The 19,500-nt window shown below is 42.5% G+C and overlaps 1 pseudogene; it reads left to right on the plus strand.

The window, feature by feature from the left end:
- Positions 1-154: 154 nt before the first annotated feature.
- Positions 155-5,508, plus strand: LOC139467621 (uncharacterized; annotated as a pseudogene).
- Positions 5,509-19,500: the final 13,992 nt, after the last annotated feature.

A 19,500-nucleotide genomic window follows, 5' to 3' on the forward strand; every position in this document is an offset into this window, starting at 1 on the left:
CTCCATCAAGTCCCAGATTTTGCTCTATGGAAAGGTCAGGCCTCAAGCCTGGCCATTGCATTCTTCTAAAGTTTTGCGGCTGGAAGTGGTCAGCTGCAATACGCGCATGGTGGGCACGAGCGTTATGGCCTTGAAAGGCAAAATATGGACCAACATGACGCGCAAACTATTGGCGCCAGTACGTTGTCTCGGCAGTACTGTGCAGTAACCCTTTCATGGACAATATGCAGAGGTGTGATCCCGCACCACACCATTACTGATCCACCTCCAAATCTGTCATGATGTCTTACGTTAACTTTCGCATGGTGTTCGTGAACACTCCTCCAGACACGCGAAACTGACGTTCATTTAAGAATTGAATTTCACTTTGTGTCAGTTCATTGGAGTATGAACCTTCATGGAGTGAGGGTCAAACTGTATGAACGTCTGAGCTTAAAGGAATTTTAAAAAGTACGATAAAATATAAACCGTGCCATGTACCCCGTTGGTCGAACCTTATACGATTATCCTGATAATTCTATACCAAAGGAGCTTTCTTCGCATTTTTTATTGTATACTTCTGAGACGAGATGGAGAGTAATACTCACATTATAATGAACAAATACAAGTCCAATGTTGAATATAAGTTTGTTTGTTTTGAAATATTCTTTTTGGTATTTCATTGCGTTAAATTGATACCAGATAAAACCAGCCATGACGTCAAATAAAATGGTGTCATTGTTTTAGTACTTCATTACATTTGAAGGCGTGTGCTGCATTAATGATGGTGCAACATTAGACAAATCACACTTGCACAATGAGAAGAATGTTAGAATTGAAGGACTATTTTATAGGTTACATAGGGCCATCCGTTTCGCTATTAATTCCTTTTTTATGAACTTCGATTTCAGCGTAACTTATGGGGTTTCTTTTATTCCTAAACGTATCCAGTTTCATTATCGATATTTGTGTTGGAATAGCTTGGCTCCTCGTAAACGTTGGTACAACGAAAATATATTGTGCTTATCCACAGCTCAATATACTTAGCGAAGTTATGCCCCCTTTTCTTTGTACGTTTGAAACATCTCTGTAGTCGTTTGACCTCATAAAGGAAAATTAGTTTTGTCATTCACGGCAGGCTATATTTTGTATTGAATGTTATACATAAGCTTATGAATCCATTTGATTAACATTTTTGTCGTTCAGATATTATGCAGTATTTTTTTTCACGCACAGTTTCTGTAAAGCTGCTGAATAAAAAAAATCGTCGCACAGTACTATTATCAGTCTACGATAAAAAGCGGAGAAATTTGCTGTTTTTTCAACGAAGAATTAATTCTCGGACAACACTTAGCAGTGTCCTTTTTTCAAATTGGTTTAATATTTGCAAATAAATTTACAACGTCAGATTGGAAATTTAGTATTCTACATATCTGCGTCAATTTTATAGCCAGAGCTAGATCCAGTGCTGCTTTTCACTTTTCAGATCTTTGGAAAATTTGCGTCCGAAACAATTACTCGACATCCATCGGGTGTCTTTTTTTGGCCCAAAGCAGCTAACATGTCCATAAACCATAAACCGACGTTAAACCAAAGCGAAAGACAACAGGAAGTAGGATGAAAGAAATCTTACCGGCTGAGAGGGGAACAACCGTCTAAAGTCGAAAGTGCGAAGGAGACAACTCAGGTTATACAGTGGTAGAAACTTTGACTATTCTTGAGGATGAATGTCGTGATCTGGAAGCGCAAATGCATTTGCTTAGACCAGAAGCAAAAAAGGCGACTTTACTCAAGAGATAGCACTAATGATCAGGAGCAATTTGAACTGGGAAATGGGGAAATCTTGAGAATCGGGCAGTGGAGAGACAAGAGAGTAAATATTTAGCATTGAGGATATGCTTCCAGGAAAAAATGGATATATGGTGACAAATGGGAAATATAATTTCTTACGTTTGAGGGAGGAATTAGAACGATATTATGTTCTCCTAACGTCAGAAAGCACAACGAAGGGAGGTAATTTGGTCTCGTAAGGGGTATATAAGTTAAGGCGCGAAGTTTAAACTTCATTCTCAGGTGCGGTGCAGTCGGGGCTAGCTATTATTAAACATGACAAGTGACGGTGACAAGCCAATATCGGAGAAGTTAGACGAGATTCTTCGTCATTTGGAAAGATCTAAAGCCGAAATAGCGCAATCAGTTGAAAATGGTTTACTTGCTTTTCGTGAAGAATTTGAGAAAACGAACAAAGAGATATCCAAGTTGAAAGCTGATAAGGAATTTGTGTGGAAACGAGAAGGTTGTAGAATACGACTCTCATTCAATACTGAGATCTTGGACAATTTAGATCAGTGAAAGTTTGCCTTAGAATCTAAGAATTACGACTACGCAGTGGAGCTTGCTGAGATAATACCTGAGACTGTGAAAATTATGTTGCAAGAGATGTGGCGTCCGACTCCGAAGACTACAAGAAAATTACAAGAGCAGATAATAAAGCTATCAAGAAAATCAAGTCGAAGATGGGGCGTTCTGCACACAGTCCGAATTATAGACCTCGTGGTGGTCGTGCGCCTAGTTCTACTGTCTTTTCTGCAGAGCCAGTGGCAGTCATCAGCTTCTCCATGTTCAATCAGACCTTTCGGAGGAACTCATAAAGTGGGGCGTGCTTCTCATGTGGGGGATTTGGCTATTTCATACGTCAATGTCTGATGTCCGGAGAACAACAACCCGCTCAGACTAAAGGACGAGGAGGAGGATCTGCCCATTAATAAAGAAACTGACTCAGAAGTTAAGTGTGACGTAGGTCATATTGATAATCATATATTACTGACTGATGATTATTTTAAATATGAAGAGGACCATGCAGAAATCATTGTGAAGGATAGGCTTAAACAAAACATTGCTTTTTGGGGTAGAATCGGAAGTTCAGACTACGTCACTGATTTCATAGAAAATGGATACAAAATTCCGTTTCATTCAATGCCACCTAATACTGTCTTAGGCAACAAGTCTGTTAGATTGCACCAAGATTTTGTATTAGGGACTGTGTATCAATTACTCAAAAAGAGCTTAGTTGTGCAGTGTGATATATAGCCTACATCTGTTAATCCTTTGTCAGTGTCAATCCAATCTTCAGGTAAGAAGAGACTGATATTAGACTTGTCATTGGTCAACAAGCATGTATGGAAACAATCGGTGAAATATGAAGATTGGAGGACAGCCATGATGTACATAAACAAAAATGATTGGCTTGTAAAGTTTGATATTCACTCGGCTTATCACCATATTGACATATTTCCTCTTCTTGATGATGGGATCTTGTCCGGACACGCTATGGCATTTATTGGAAATGCTGTCAAGCAAGATCTTATAAAGTCCGGTTTTGTATCAAAAAGTGAAAAAATCTTTGTGGACTCCATGTCAGGTTATGGAATGGGTAGGCCTATTAATTGACACGAGGTGTATGAAATGATCAATTCCTCGTAGGAGTTTTGGTTACATGAGATAAATAAATATACAGAGAGAACATGGTGTGATCAGTCCACAGTAACGAGAGTGGTATACAGTGACGCCAGTAGTGTCGGCTTCGGAGGGTATTGTGTACAGTTTGGTGAGGGGAAGTCTCATGGGCAGTGGTCGGTGGAAGAAGCTGCGTTGAGTTCTACACACAGGGAATTAAAGGCAGTGTACAGGGTTCTGCAGAGTTTTCTCCCTTTGCTGAAGTCACACAGAATCAAATTGTTTTCTGATAATAAAATGTTGAATCGATTGTAGCTAAAGGATCTATGAAACTTGGGTTGCAAAGCATTGCTATGGACCTTTTTTAATCTTTGTCTCCAAGGTCAGATTCAGTTCGAAATGCAGTGGATACCCCGCTCAGAAAATGAGAGATCAGATTATCTTAGCAAACCTGTGGACACGGACGATTGGGGAATCAGTGATTTTGTATTTCAGCACTTACAGAGTATATGGGGTCCATATGATATAAACTGACGTCCAAAAGAAACTTTACCAGAGTTTGAAATCACTCTTGCTCAAAAACAACAAAACGTACATGCATGAAGTAAAGTGTATTGAGAAGATCAATATATCAACATAATCAACACTGAAAATGACAATCATAACGCGACCGAGAATGACGGCAAAGCCCCCCCCCCCCCCCCCCCCCCCCCAAAGTTGGGTGTGGTACAAAACTCGAGCTTTCAGAATCATGGACAATAGGCAGAGTACATAAACAATCGCTCACGTTCAATAACAAGTCATTAGTAGCGTGTGTGACCACCAAATGCCCCAATACATGCACTTCGACGCACAGAAAAAGTCAGTCGTCTGATGAGGTCACGTGGGATTTGACGCCATTCTTCTTGGAGGGCCAAGATCAGTTCTTGCCGGTTGGCTGGAGAACACCACGATCCATCAAGTCCCAGAGGTGTTCTATGGGGGACATGTCGGGTGATCGTGCCACGTTGACGTTGTTGGCTGCGAGGAAGTTAGTGACAATTCTGGCTGTATGGGCTCTAGTGTTGTCATGCTGATAAATGACACCAATTGGCTGCTGTTGGAGAAATGGTAGGACAACTGGACGAAGAATGTTATCCATGTAACGCTGAGCTGTCAAGTTTCCGTCAACGATGACAAGCGGTGTCCATTCCTGCCCACAGATCCCTCCCCACACCATGACACTCCCTCCACCATATGGTTCGACCTCCTGCGCGTAACACGCCGCCGTTCGTTCACCCCTTCGGCGGTAAATACGTTGTCTTCCATCAGCCCTACAAGGGAGCAAACGAAGGTTCGTGAAATATGGGCGTGAGTGGCTTCCATCTGTACCATACCCAGGGCTCGTTCACGTTGTTCGACTGTGAGTCGTTGCATTTCTTTTGTGTTTTTTATCACTGTGGATGTGTGACTTGCCGTTGCAATCGTTTTATACCCTTACCCGTACGTGAATTTGCAGTTGTCCGTGGTGCACGTGTTTTTTTATTTTTTCGCGTGTTATCTCGCAAACATGTAACAGACGATTAACATTTTCTGTATACACTATTGTTGTATTTCTGTTATGTGTTTTAGATAGACTTCATCGAAAAAAAAATTATACTTTGTCTGAAATTTATATTTTCAGTTGGTAAAGTTTCTTTTGGACGTCAGTTTAGATGTATTTGCCTCGTGTTATAATAACGAGGTTCTAGGTTTTATTCCAGATATTGGAATCCTGGATCACGTGGAGTGGATGCATTTACCATGAGTTGGTCTGAAGGCAACAATTGGATAGTGCCACCAGTATATTTGGTATCTACGTCATGACGACATTTGAGCATGTGTCATGGCAGGGCTACGTTGATAGTTCCTGTTTGGTATTCAGCTACTTTTTGGCCATTGCATTGCCCTGGGGGAGAGTTTGTTTCACAGGTGAAGGAAATAGTTTGTTTGCCTATTTACAAAGATGCATATGTCCCAAGCAGACAAAGCAATGGTCTGTTTGGTGTTTAGGATTTAAATTTTAACATGATGGCGATTCGGGTCAAGTTTTGAATTTCCTGTTACAGGTGTTTTTGATCATGTGTTTGGTGAGGAGATAGCAGAGCAACCGCCGCGTGTGATGGAGTTAGCCAAAGCAATACCGGGACTGCTTAATCATGCCAGAGCGACTTCCACGTGCAGAAAGTACAAGTATGGTTTCCGTGCTTGGAGAAAGTGGGCTGTTTCTAACGGTATGCCTGTAGGGTTACCGTTATCTCTCTTACATTGCGCGCTTTATTTGCTGTCAGTTATTCAACGGTCGGGCTCTTTCTCGCCCGTGCAGTCAGCGTTTTATAGTATTCGACACTTTCATGTTATTGTTTGTTTACCCACTCTCACGGACAACACATTCGTGATAAATTTGTTTGAGCCGCCAAACGGAAGTTAGTTAAACCATTTAAGAAGAAAGAGCCTATTACGGTTGAAGTACTTAAAAGAATGTTTGATTGCAAAACGCAAAACCAAAATGTATATTTTTTTAGAACTGTGTCTATGTGTTTTCTTGCATTCGCAGGTTTTATGCCGTCTGCTGAGTTGCATAATATTAAGCATGGTGATTTGTTTTGTTTTTTATTCTCACATGACTGTATTTATAGAAAGGTCCAAGACCGATGTATACAGAGATGGAGCTTGGTTGATTATTGGTAGAACAGGGACAAAGATGTCTCCGGTGAAGTGTATGGAATGTTTCTTGGAAAAATCTGGATTAAAGGAAGAAACTAATTCTGAAACTTGTCTTTTCAGAAATCTGTCCGAGACCAGTGATGGCTATATTTTTAGAGCCGAAAACAAACCGATATCTTATACTCGGTTGTGGGAGTTATTTATTGAAGCCTTTAAGTGAGTGAGTTAAATTTTACATCGCATCGGCAATATTGCAGCCATATCGCGATGAGAACAAGATAATAATTTCGATATTCCTGTCAACAAAGGACAGTAAAACGGTAGGGTAAATATCACAATTAAACAATAAAACAAACCATATCAAATTAAAAACTTCAGTAAATACATAGAATAGCAACCAAAGTTAGACCACCTCACTGAGGATCATGGGGACTTGAAGCCTTTAAGCCTTATGTACCTGATATAAAATGCTACGGTCTGCTTAGTGTGAGGTCAGGGGGAGCCAAAGTGGCAGCCAATAGAGGCTGCTGTCCATATGATGTCAGGATGTTATGCCTTGTTTGCAAGTTGTGTTGGATACGATAATACGTTGTGAGATGGATCGGTATCCATAGTTGAAATCTCGAACACTCCCGTTGTGTAAGTTACGGTGGGTTGATGGTCATGATGCTGTTGATGTTCGTGATGCGGTCGATGTTGATGATATGTGTTGAAGAATAAACTGCGGTCAGTCAGTGCACCGTACCGTATCCAATATGTTGTAGTTTTGTATTTTGTTGTGTTAAGGGGGAGAAGGAGAAGAATGCGCAGTGAAGAAACTAAGGAATATGTGAAATATTGTACTGATAGTTTTCGCCTTACTGTCAAAGACACATGGCAAAGTGTCCTTGCATATGACCGAGAGTACATGGAGAGTCGGTCTAAGGAGGGCTTCAAATGGGGCACATATCCCCCAGACCTTCATGACTTTCAGTTGAACCCTAAATAGTGCCTAACACGAACAATTGGGCAGGCCGAGGAACAAGGCCGACACCTGGTGCTACTGGTGCTCGGGGTCCTTTCCTACCAGATGGGAGACAGATGTCGCCGTTTCAACACCGAAGAATGTAGTTGCAGCCTAGCTCAAAATTGCGCCATTTGCTAACAAGGAGCCTCTAACATTTTAAAAACAGATTCACGGAGATCATTTTAACTTGAACTATGATAATTGGTCGGAGTTTTTTTCCGAGGAGGACATGGATAAAGATTTGATTTTGTCAGGAATAAAAGAGGGATTCCATAATGTAGATATAACGAGTGTCCAACAAGTGGATAGGGTTGAGGTTGACAATTACAAGTCAGCCTTTGAACAGGACGACAAAGTGGAAGCTCAAATTATTGAGGAGATTATACCATGTGGTATGTGATCAGCCAAAGCTGTTCACCAGTGCAATAGGGGCTAAATCTAAAGCCAATGGCAAGGTGAGACTGATGCATGATGAAAGTCGCCTAGTGGGCAAAAACACGAGTGCATACTGTACTGTACGCAGAAGGATGACGTGTTCATAGAAAAACAAAGTCTAGCCCATAAACTAGTCAATGGAGAGACATACATTTCAAGTTAATATTCATAATTATGTAAGTATTTCTTTGAATTCTAGAATCCAGGAGCCTTCTTCGACAAGTATGTGTTTTATTTATGCTGATGTCCAGAAGCAAGTTCATTCTGTGGATGCGGAATTAGTTCTCCCATGGGGAGACAAAAGTTCCTCAGTGACACCCCTATTTTAGTGTATTTTCAAAGTAAAGTATGGTTTTCAATATTGTAGTTCATTAATGGAATCAAGTTACAAAAACGCAACTGCTACAGAAAAGCATGCATTCCATGCAAAAGTTGACTTTTATGCAAGCCCCATGCATTTCACGACCCAAGAATGGGTATTGAACATGTGCGTTAACGGGATTCCATATGCATTGTTTAGCATCGTGCTGACAACAACAACTCAGAAAAACAACAAAATTACGGAATTATTCAACATTACGAAATGCCACGCCTATCCGAAAATGAGCGTTTGCGAGCCATTGGTATACTTGAAGCAGGATCGAGTCAACGTGATGTTGCAAGAGAATCTAACGTCCACAGAAACACCATTTGGTGTTTATGGCAACGTTTGCAACAGACGAATGCAGTCAGAGACCATCCTCGGAGTGGCAGGCCACGCGTAACCAATAATCGACAAGACAACTGGATTCGAACAATACACCTACGAAACCGATTCCAGCCAGCAACAGTGACTGCAAGAAGCATCCCAAGCCTTCGACGACTATCTTCACAAACCGTACGTCGTCGCCTCACATGTGCATGGATTGTCGCAAGAAGACCCACCAGACGTCCCAGGAAACCATCGCCAAGCAAGACAACAGTGGTGCAGACAGCGTCTAACGCTGGACGGCCATGCAGTGGGGACAAGTTCTATTCACTGACGAGTCTCGTTTTCACCTCAGCCACAGCGATGGGCGAATTCGAGTGTACCGACGTCGAAATGAACGTTACGTCAATCATTGTGTCATGGAAGAAGATCGGTTCGGGGGCGGCAGCGTTATGGTATGGGGTGTGATTACAGCAAGACAGAGGACCCGTTTGATAGTGGTAGAGGGAAATCTCAATGGACAGCGCTACCGCCACAAGATCATCGGCCCCGTTGTTCTACCCTTTTTGCGTCGTCATAGCCCAGGCATTACCTTTCATCATGACAACGCCCGGCCTCATATTACTCGACTTGTTCAGGATTCTCTTCAACAAAACAACGTTAATGTCATCCCCCTGGCCGGCTCGCTCCCCTGATTTCTCACCAATCGAGCACACGTGGGATGAGATGGATCGGCGCCTTCGACGCCAACCACTTGTTCCACCAGACACGCCAGGAATTTCGAAACATGCTCCAGCAGATATGGACAGATATCCTATTGGACTTTGTGCGACGCTTGGTCCATTCCATGAGACGAAGATGTGTTCCTTGCATCGCAACCAGAGGTGGACACACAAGCTATTCTTGTAAATTGACATTTTGGCATGTTCATATGGTTTTTTTTATATGAAATCACGCATTTTCTGAAGTCATTATGGCAAATTAAACCATTTGAACACCTACAGGAGTCTTTTATCTGTTGCAAACCAAATTGTTTCAGATCTGGTAAAAAACATAACTTTGCATTAAATTCTATTCAATGTCACAGGAACTTTTCTTGTTCAGTATATTTGTACATACGTCGCGTATTGACATTTCACAAAACAAATGAGTTCACATACATGTATTTCAACATGAATTGCCCGAATTGTCTGAAATAGGCAATAGGTCTAACATTGCATTGTTATACCGTCTCGGTGAAAGGTGGATATATAAAGCAAGCCGCACGAGAGTTTCTCGCGTATTGGAAAAATGTCGATAAAGACATTAAAATGTTAATTCCTCATTTTAATTTTTTTCACCAGGATCCTCGCACAAAAAGAGTTATGTGTTTGTCACTGCACCAGTTGAAGATGTAGAAAGACTGGTACAGTATGCAAAAAAATTGTTGTTGCATGCTGCAAGTACGTTCAACAGAAGTCGTCCTTATTGGCTAAAACAAATGAACGCATGTCATCCGCTCTCACTGGTATTGAAACAAACCATAACGATATTAAACAAGTCACTAAACAAATACAAGATATGGAAAGAATTATTTTATTTACGTTGAAAATATTGTTAGACAGCCTGACATTCCTAACTACTAAACTGACGTCCAAAAGAAACTTTACAAACTGAAAAATATAAATTTCAGACAAAGTATAAATTTTTTTCGATGAAGTCTATCTAAAACACATAACCTAAATACAACAATAGTGTATGCAGAAAATGTTATTCGTCTGTTACATGTTTGAGTACACGCGAAAAAGTGTAAAACACGTGCACCACGGACAACTGCAAATTCACGTGCGGGTAAGGGTATAAAACGATTGCAACGGCAAGTCAGACATCCACAGTGATAAAAAAAACACAAAAGAAATGCCACGACTCACAGTCGAACAACTTGAACGAGCCTTGGGTATGGTACAGATGGGAGCCACCCACGCCCATATTGCACGAACCTTCGGTTGCTCCCGTGTTTCCGTTACCAACTTGATGCAACTTTACAGACAGACAGGGCGGACCGCTGACAGGCCAAGAACAGGCAGACCCAGGGTGACCACGCCCCATGATGACCGGTACTTGCGTACCTTGCACCTCCGAAATCGCTTCCTGACAGTGACGTCATCGGCGACAAATGCCTTAGGTCACAGGGTTAGTCGACAGACAGTGGCCAGGAGACTCAGGGCTCAAGGAATCAGGGCTTTTAGACCATACAGAGGACAGCTATTGACAGCGCAACCTCGTCGCCTGCGATTGAGATGGGCTCGGACTGTCCGACGTTGGCAACGACGTGACTGGCAGAGGGTTGTCTTTACTGACGAAAGTCGATTCTGTATGTTTAGGGCTGATGGAAGACAACGTGTTTACCGCCGAAGGGGTGAACGAACGGCGGCGTGTTGCGTGCAGGAGGTCGTACCATATGGTGGAGGGAGTGTCATGGTGTGGGGAGGGATCTGTGGGCAGGAGAGGACACCGCTGGTCATCGTTGACGGAAACTTGACAGCTCAGCGTTACATGGATAACATTCTTCGTCCAGTTGTCCTACCATTTCTCCAACAGCAGCCAATTGGTGTCATTTATCAGCATGACAACGCTAGAGCCCATACAGCCAGAATTGTCACTAACTTCCTCGCAGCCAACAACGTCAACGTCCTTTCGTGGCCTGCGCGCTCACCCGACATGTCCCCCATAGAACACCTCTGGGATGGATCGTCGTGTTCTACAACAACCACACACTGCAAACACGAAAACGTCGTTTTTTTCCCGTATATGGTCATTCGACGGAAAAACGACTAAAAATTCATTAAAATTGATTAATTGGCGAGCGTCTAGAAAGTGTCCAGAAAAGGGTCGAGTTTTTCAAGCGTAAAATGGACGGAAAAACGATGCCTTTTGCTCCGCCTTGTACAACTGTTAACGGCCAATCAGAAGGCGCTTGTCCCCCGACGCACGTGATTCCTAAGGCTTCCTTTCGGAAGCATTAGGTTTCCTATTTCTGGCATGCCTTGCTGTAGTATCTGTCGCGTGCAGTGCAGCGAGATTTGCTGATAAGCCAGTTTTAGGATATGTAACAAGTTAATGGAATTCAGACACGCGCCAAGAAGTCAAACCAAACAATTTTACCAAGGTTATTGTGGTAACATATCTCTCTGCACAGTTACCTCTATCGGATACTGGGTTGTGTTTCATTTGGTTATAACAATAACTAATTTTTTAATACAAGATATACGACTTTTCGATTGGACGAGAGGCCGGTCACATGACGTTCTTCACGTGACTGTATTCTTGAAATGGCGTAAACATTGACTACTTCCACATTCTTGGGGAAAACCCTTGGAATTCCCTGGTACGAATTCATACAGAAGCGTTGTCACTCATCATGTAGACCCTTTAATTTTGAATTTAGCATCTTAGCTTACTCTGGGATAAGTCAGAGAGTGTGATTGCATGCCCGATCAAGGATACCCTCGCTACAACACGTCCCAGAGCAAAAATAATGATCATGATCAATCATCGGCCAATTGATCAGTGATGACAAAGGCTTGAAATAGCCACAGGTTAATTAACAACTTCTGAAATATCTCCCGTCACGTTTATCGTGTCGGCCATATTGACTTACTGAGGTAATTCTGTAAATGATCTTCTCATCTAATGAGGATATTGTTTGGAATATATTTCTTGTAAACATAATGAAACATATGTTCCTTGCTTTTGGGGGAACTATTTTATTCCGGGATGGCCCATTAAAGCTAGTAGCAAGTCAAGGCACCATGTGTGTATATGATCTGTTATTATATGTGAGTAGTATATAGTGAGGGCGCAGGAACCTTTTTTGGTTGATCCGGTTGATCCAGGCGGATGCGAAGGTGATTGGCTGATCCAAGTCACGTGATCGAATAGGATGACTCATGCATCAACAGCGCGTCACAGGTGAGGGGGAATGAAAGGTGTGTGTTTATAAGGCAGAAAAGAATTCATAAGAAAACAAAAGTAAAGGGTTATGAATAGAGCTATGCGTATAGCGTGCTGCCCTAAATAGACAGACCGTACCCGTCAGCCCAGTTTGAATTGAGCGCGCTTGACAACTCACGTGGCCTCGTCGTTTAACCCGCGCTCGCTAGAGCGTGCGACCTGGTTTTATGAATGCAGGGTGTGTGTTGAAAGTACATCATACCACCATAGAGATGGGTTGTGTCAACACGATATACGCCGGATAATGTAGGGAAAAAAATGTACGTCTAGCTGCATCAAATTCATCTTGTACGGTCTACACGTTGTACACCACGAACGTTAGACAACCTGTATAGAAAAAATATATAGACAAAATAGATAAGACTACGCAATCAGCAAGCTAGCGGTGTCGTTTAATTACATTTAGCGCGCAAGAACGAGATCGTCACGTCACCCTGCATTGACTATAACGCTGAAGGCAGCCGGATTTCGATTCACCCCGCGCTGCGTACTATTATGAACCATTTGTAAAGAAATATTCAGCCCTGTCCCGACTTGCATAGTTGATGTTTCAACGCTAGCGTTTCCATTTAACGCGATGACAAATAAGCCCTACGGTTTGAGTTTTAACCGTGTAACATGATGTGCACAGTTTTTACTTCAGAACGTGCTATTTTGAAAAAAGATAGACAACTTATAAGTGCCAAGACAATCCAGTGATCAACAGCATGAGCAGCGATCTGTGCAACTAGGAACCGATGGCACGTGTCATCCGAGTCGGCGAGACTGACCAATGGATCCCCGTCGTCAGTCGCCGATAAGCATGGGTTACTGAAGGTCGATTCTATAACCCGGGACCTGCACGGGTGTAGTATGACGAAGACTATATACTAATATGATCACTTTTTTAACATACTCACAAGTGTGCTGTGAAGAAAAGAGTGTCTTCCAAGATTCCCTGCACGTGTAAGACAGTATAAACTCTACAGTAGTGTAGCCCGATAAACAGTTTTACTCTCGCCAGCAAAGGGATTGGACGTGAACAACATGAAGAAAGCATCAGAGATTAGACCTGACCCTAGAGATATATTTAGGAAGACTACGTTGAGAAAATCACAACAGAGAAAGAAACCACAAGCAGCCAAGAAGTCGACGCTGAAGACAAAGAAGACACAGTTAACACCTAAAATGAAAACGATGACACCCCAACCCGTGAAAATACAACATGTGTCGGAGGTGAAGGCTGTGGTGGAACGGGCACTTGCTGCCTTGAAGCGTCAACAGAGTCAAGGGTATAAAAGAAAGCTTCATACCCTCTAATCGCACACCGTATTTGGATCACCATGGGGGTTGCCACCTGTCCGGACTGTGAAAAAATGTTTTCAAGGAGAGATGTCATGTTACGACACAGGAGAAATAAACATAGCATACCGCCGCCGTTACAAGCCCACCCGCCGCCGCAAGTCCACTCGCCATTACAAGCCCACCCGCTAACGCCGCCGCCGCAAGCCCATCCGCTACCGCCGCCGCAAATCCACCCGCCATTACAAGCCCACTCGCTAACGCCGCCGCCGCCGCCGCCGCCGCAAGTCCACCCACCGCCGCCGCTGCGTCAAGCCAACCCGCCGTTACAAGCACATCCGCCGCCGCCGCCGCCGCCATCGCAAGTCCACTCGTGGCTGCCTCATTTACCATGTATATCTGATCTTCGAGAACAATTCAAGTTCCTGATTCCCTCAAATGCCCTCGTTGTGGGACCCAGTGGTTGTGGAAAGTCTGTGTTTACCTCTCATGTACTCCGGCATGGCCTGATCCAACCCCAACCTACCCGCATCGTTTGGTGTTATACTCAATGGCAGCCATTATATCAGGACCTCCGTGAGCAGCTGCCTCAGCTGACCTTTGTAAAAGGAATTCCCTACGATATCTTGGACGAGGATTACTTTGATGCTCGTCAACAGAACGTGTTGGTCCTGGATGATTTCCTGGCCGAAGCAAAGCACGACAAGCGTATTTCGCGGCTGTTTACTCAAACCTCACATCACAAGAATGTATTGATCTTTCTCTTGATACAAAATCTGTTTCCGAGAGGTAAGGAATCGAGAGACATTGCTTTGAACGCGCATTATGTCACCCTGTTTCATTCCCCAATAGATAAACAGCAAATCAAACTCTTCGCTCGTAGAATTTTCCCCGAACATATGGATCACTTTATGGCTATGTATGAAAAGGTTGCTGAAACACCCTATGGACAACTCACCATCGATCTAAAACCTACCACCAAAGATAAGGATCGACTGCATGTTAACCTCATAAATGAGGAAAACAGGAGAACAGCAGCACAGTCTGAACCTGATCTGCGTAGGGAGAAGTTGACTACAACAGAATCTCTGGATAGTCCTCTGACACAAGAAGAGAGATTGCCCCAACATCAGCTCACGCCAATTGAAACCGATTCAGACACGAGTAGTGAGACATCATTGACTATGGCCACGGCTTGCGCAGATTGCGGGGTGCTGATAGATAACATGCACGATCTGCAGCGACATATCAAACACTGGTGTCCGGCCAATAGCCTTCAACCTAAGAGAAAGCGTGCCAGACTCGAGAGTGATGACGATGACAGTGACTTTGACGACCTAGCCTCTTCCCAGAAAGGCAGTGGTCTTGCCGTCAAACCTCCACGTGGGAAAACAACATTCACTAATATGGAAGCCGAGGAGTGGCAAAATGTAGGCTTACAACGCATCTGGAAGCAGGTGTACGATACGTTTCATGACAAGATGAAACTGCAGAAAAAACAGTACAAGCGACAGGGACGAACGCAAGAATGGATTGAGAGAAGAATGAAACTGAGGTGGGAGGATCTAGTGCGTAGTACTCTCAACTATGCTATGGAATATACCACGTACTTTAAAGAGGCACCTCTGTTTCAAAACATGCTATACAACCTGGGAGACATGAATCCTTCCACGGAACAATCCGTTCTCAAAAATAAAATCAAACTCCTCCTAAAACCCAAGATGAAAGAGATCCTGCCTTTGATGGATATGCCGGAAATAGAAAGTGAGACTGAATCTGATAGCGTTGCAGAGGATAACGACGGTGATGACGAGGAGGAGGATGACGATCGTGAGCAGAACGATTAGGCATAAATACCCATCACTACTGTATCAGTCTAACAGTCTGAAGAGAATGCCGAGTCAACGCCACGCGTCTAGTTTGATTCATATTTTGAAAACACCTCGTAAACTGAGGCGTTTGAACGATAAGAAACGCCGAATTTCCCTCTACGTGAGAGGAATTGTGAAACTGGGACCCCCTGGACGGAAATCGTTACAAGCAATGGATAAAGCATAAACTATAGACAACCATTCAACCTTAAAACATTCAACAGTGCGAAATGTGTTTCAAAACATGGACTGGCTGTTTAAACAATAGGGCCTTCAGCAGCAGCAGCATGTGTATATGAGTGACTAAATAATGTTCCAGAGTGAATACTATTGTCCATTCGTATATCACAGCTTTGTATGGAACCAAGTGACTCGAATCAATAAATGATACGAATGAATTGGTTTGGTTTTTCTCAGTTTTTTTTTTGCATATTAGTATATAGTCTTCGTCATACTACACCCGTGAAGGTCCCGGGTTATAGAATCGACCTTCAGTAACCCATGCTTATCGGCGACTGACGACGGGGATCCATTGGTCAGTCTCGCCGACTCGGATGACACGTGCCATCGGTTCCTAGTTGCACAGAACGCTGCTCATGCTGTTGATCACTGGATTGTCTTGGCACTTATAAGTTGTCTATCTTTTTTCAAAATAGCACGTTCTGAAGTAAAAACTGTGCACATCATGTTACACGGTTAAAACTCAAACCGTAGGGCTTATTTGTCATCGCGTTAAATGGAAACGCTAGCGTTGAAACATCAACTATGCAAGTCGGGACAGGGCTGAATATTTCTTTACAAATGGTTCATAATAGTACGCAGCGCGGGGTGAATCGAAATCCGGCTGCCTTCAGCGTTATAGTCAATGCAGGGTGACGTGACGATCTCGTTCTTGCGCGCTAAATGTAATTAAACGACACCGCTAGCTTGCTGATTGCGTAGTCTTATCTATTTTGTCTATATATTTTTTCTATACAGGTTGTCTAACGTTCGTGGTGTACAACGTGTAGACCGTACAAGATGAATTTGATGCAGCTAGACGTACATTTTTTTCCCTACATTATCCGGCGTATATCGTGTTGACACAACCCATCTCTATGGTGGTATGATGTACTTTCAACACACACCCTGCATTCATAAAACCAGGTCGCACGCTCTAGCGAGCGCGGGTTAAACGACGAGGCCACGTGAGTTGTCAAGCGCGCTCAATTCAAACTGGGCTGACGGGTACGGTCTGTCTATTTAGGGCAGCACGCTATACGCATAGCTCTATTCATAACCCTTTACTTTTGTTTTCTTATGAATTCTTTTCTGCCTTATAAACACACACCTTTCATTCCCCCTCACCTGTGACGCGCTGTTGATGCATGAGTCATCCTATTCGATCACGTGACTTGGATCAGCCAATCACCTTCGCATCCGCCTGGATCAACCGGATCAACCAAAAAAGGTTCCTGCGCCCTCACTATATACTACTTATGTGTTTAAATTACGGTTTTGGGCGTTAATAAAATACACTGACGCAAGTATATTCTAATCAAATCAATTGGATAACTGAATATGCTTTCTGTTAATATTACATAACATCACTGCACAAAATTTGAACAGTTGCAGTAACACACTACGGTTATCGCATTAAACACTATTTTCAACTGTTACAGTATTTTAGTTATATCACGGTGTATCAGACTGATGTGGGATAAAAATCCGAAGTGGTTCAGGCCATCCAACGGGTGGTCGGGAAAGGGTGAGCGTATCCTGTCACACAAGTGGCACCCGTCACAAACACATGCAAAGGCAAGTCAATTGTTCACCTGAACAAAGCACGGAAACAAACAATGATGCTCGTCCTCACTTTTACCGAGCATGTAAATTATATTGTCCGTCAAAAACATTGACGATAATATAAACAATACATGTCATACATTTGACAAAATGTTCTGACTCAGAGCATTATTGTTAATCACAGCGTTTTGACTCGGCATGCAGTTGACCTCATCACCCATCCCATTATTGATAATCCTTCTTGAAGATCTATGAAATCAGAAGCTGCAACACTTTATCTTTTAATTGGTATGTCAGACTTCTATTTCATAACTCAGTTTTATTTGCATTTGCATTACAAAAACAAGCAAAACGTGTCAAAATTAACAAAAGTGCGACAATTGGCCATTTGTCGCATTGTCGCGTGGTCGCATTGTCGCTCTTTGAATAATCCTCTTCTTTATTTTACAAAAGGGCGACGATGCCGTAACGCGACGTTTTCAAGGCCAAATATATCTCGTCGCATTATCGCCCCATCACAAATGTGTATAAGAGGCGTAACGTTCAGTTAATGTTACAGTTAGGAAGCGGTATCCAAGTTAGATCGGTCGTAGAAGTCCAACCTGATACATGTACGTCTTGAAATGAAAACAAGTCCGTCCGCGAGTCCATAAAGTTTTATTGTGAGCTCTTCTCTAAAAGTGCTTAGTGTTCAACTCTCAGTTCCAAACACGTAGTACCTCATCAACAGTCCACATACCTCTAGTGCAGTGGTCTTCCGGAAGATCTTACTCTTGTCCGTGTAAGACAACTGACGAGTGCACGCCTGACCTGTAACCTCGTTACAACCCCCATGAGGTGTTTGCCGAAGGAAGAGGGGTAGGAAATGTGTGCTCCAGCCCAGCGCAGAGCTCGCGACACACTGTATACTGCATGTTTTATACAGTATATTGCAGGTGATATACTGTATACTGTTACTTTTTTGCGGAAATATTACAACTTTCAAGATTCAAGATTCTATTTGCATTTATTTCTTATACAACAGACCGCCGTCATATATCACTGGAATAATGCCGAGAGCAGCGTTAAAACAATTTGTTTTCATAATGGGGCGCTGCAGTCATTTAAGATAGAACCGTATAATATGTAGTACCAATTCACTCACTCTGTTTCGAATATTCAGCAGAAAATATATTATTAACCAGGTCTTTGGGAAAAGATATCAGATTGTTATATGCAGTCACATAGGGATGATAAAGTACCCCTCGCTGATTAGGTTCTTGTCTACTTAAGAGCAGAGTTGGCCATGTTAGATTATATAACGAAAATCCAGGAGCTCCGGCGGGGGGCAAACTGGTCTTGATAGTGTATGGTGTGAACTGTGACGTTGACCCATGAGAATAATGTAAAAATGAGACCAACTCAAGTCTATAATGATTGGGAAAGTCTAGATTGTTCTGTGCTCCATTCTAATTGTATTATGTTCATTTTGTAGACATGGATGGACCAACCAGGAAAGAAATTTATGGAATATTAATATCACATGTTACCACTTATCCAGTTAAATTCATCACACAATAATATATCAGTATTTGATATTACGAAGGGCCTGGTCTTGTACATGTTCACTGTAGTAATGTACATACCAATCAACTTGATTATAATTTTTATTATAGTGTAGCGCGGCATCAACGATTACTAAATGACATCCTCACTTGTCATCGATGTTTGGACATCGGACAATGGACGACAATTCGAAATTCTTATAAATAGCTTCAATAGGGACAGCGCCGGTGTCAGTAAAATTTTCGTAGTTAAAAATATGTATCTACAAAATATGATCTGAAGCAGCCAAGAACAATATTTCTTTTATTAATGCATACTTTCATGGATAGAATTGAGGCAATCTAGGCTTGCCAAATCGTTCTAGACTTGAGCTGGGTTCATTTTAAATTTATTCTCTATGGTCTGGGAGACGTATAAAGGCGTCAGTATCGCATGGAGAACTGGGACAGCCTGGGTTAGCGTAATCGGATATGTTGTGGAGTTTCGGGTTTGGGCTGTTTTCTGAATAGAACAAGGGCTCGCGAACAAGGACACAATGTAGAGAATAAATCATTACCACCTCTCTTTATATCAGATATGTTATTGTGATTTGAAATCTCTTTTGGAGAATTGCGAGTTATTGTACACTCTGTATTCTTTCGTAATGGTAGAATATATATTTTCTATGTTGCTTTTTGAATTATCCACAAATAATGAGAACTACAATGTAAACCTCTCTCTAGAGATATACAATAATACTACTGAAGGGCATATCAGAAAAATTGGACTTATCGACT

The sequence above is a fragment of the Haliotis cracherodii genome, unplaced genomic scaffold (assembly GCF_022045235.1).
Source record: "Haliotis cracherodii isolate W230 unplaced genomic scaffold, xgHalCrac1.p SCAF_2, whole genome shotgun sequence".
Classification (NCBI taxonomy): domain Eukaryota; kingdom Metazoa; phylum Mollusca; class Gastropoda; order Lepetellida; family Haliotidae; genus Haliotis; species Haliotis cracherodii.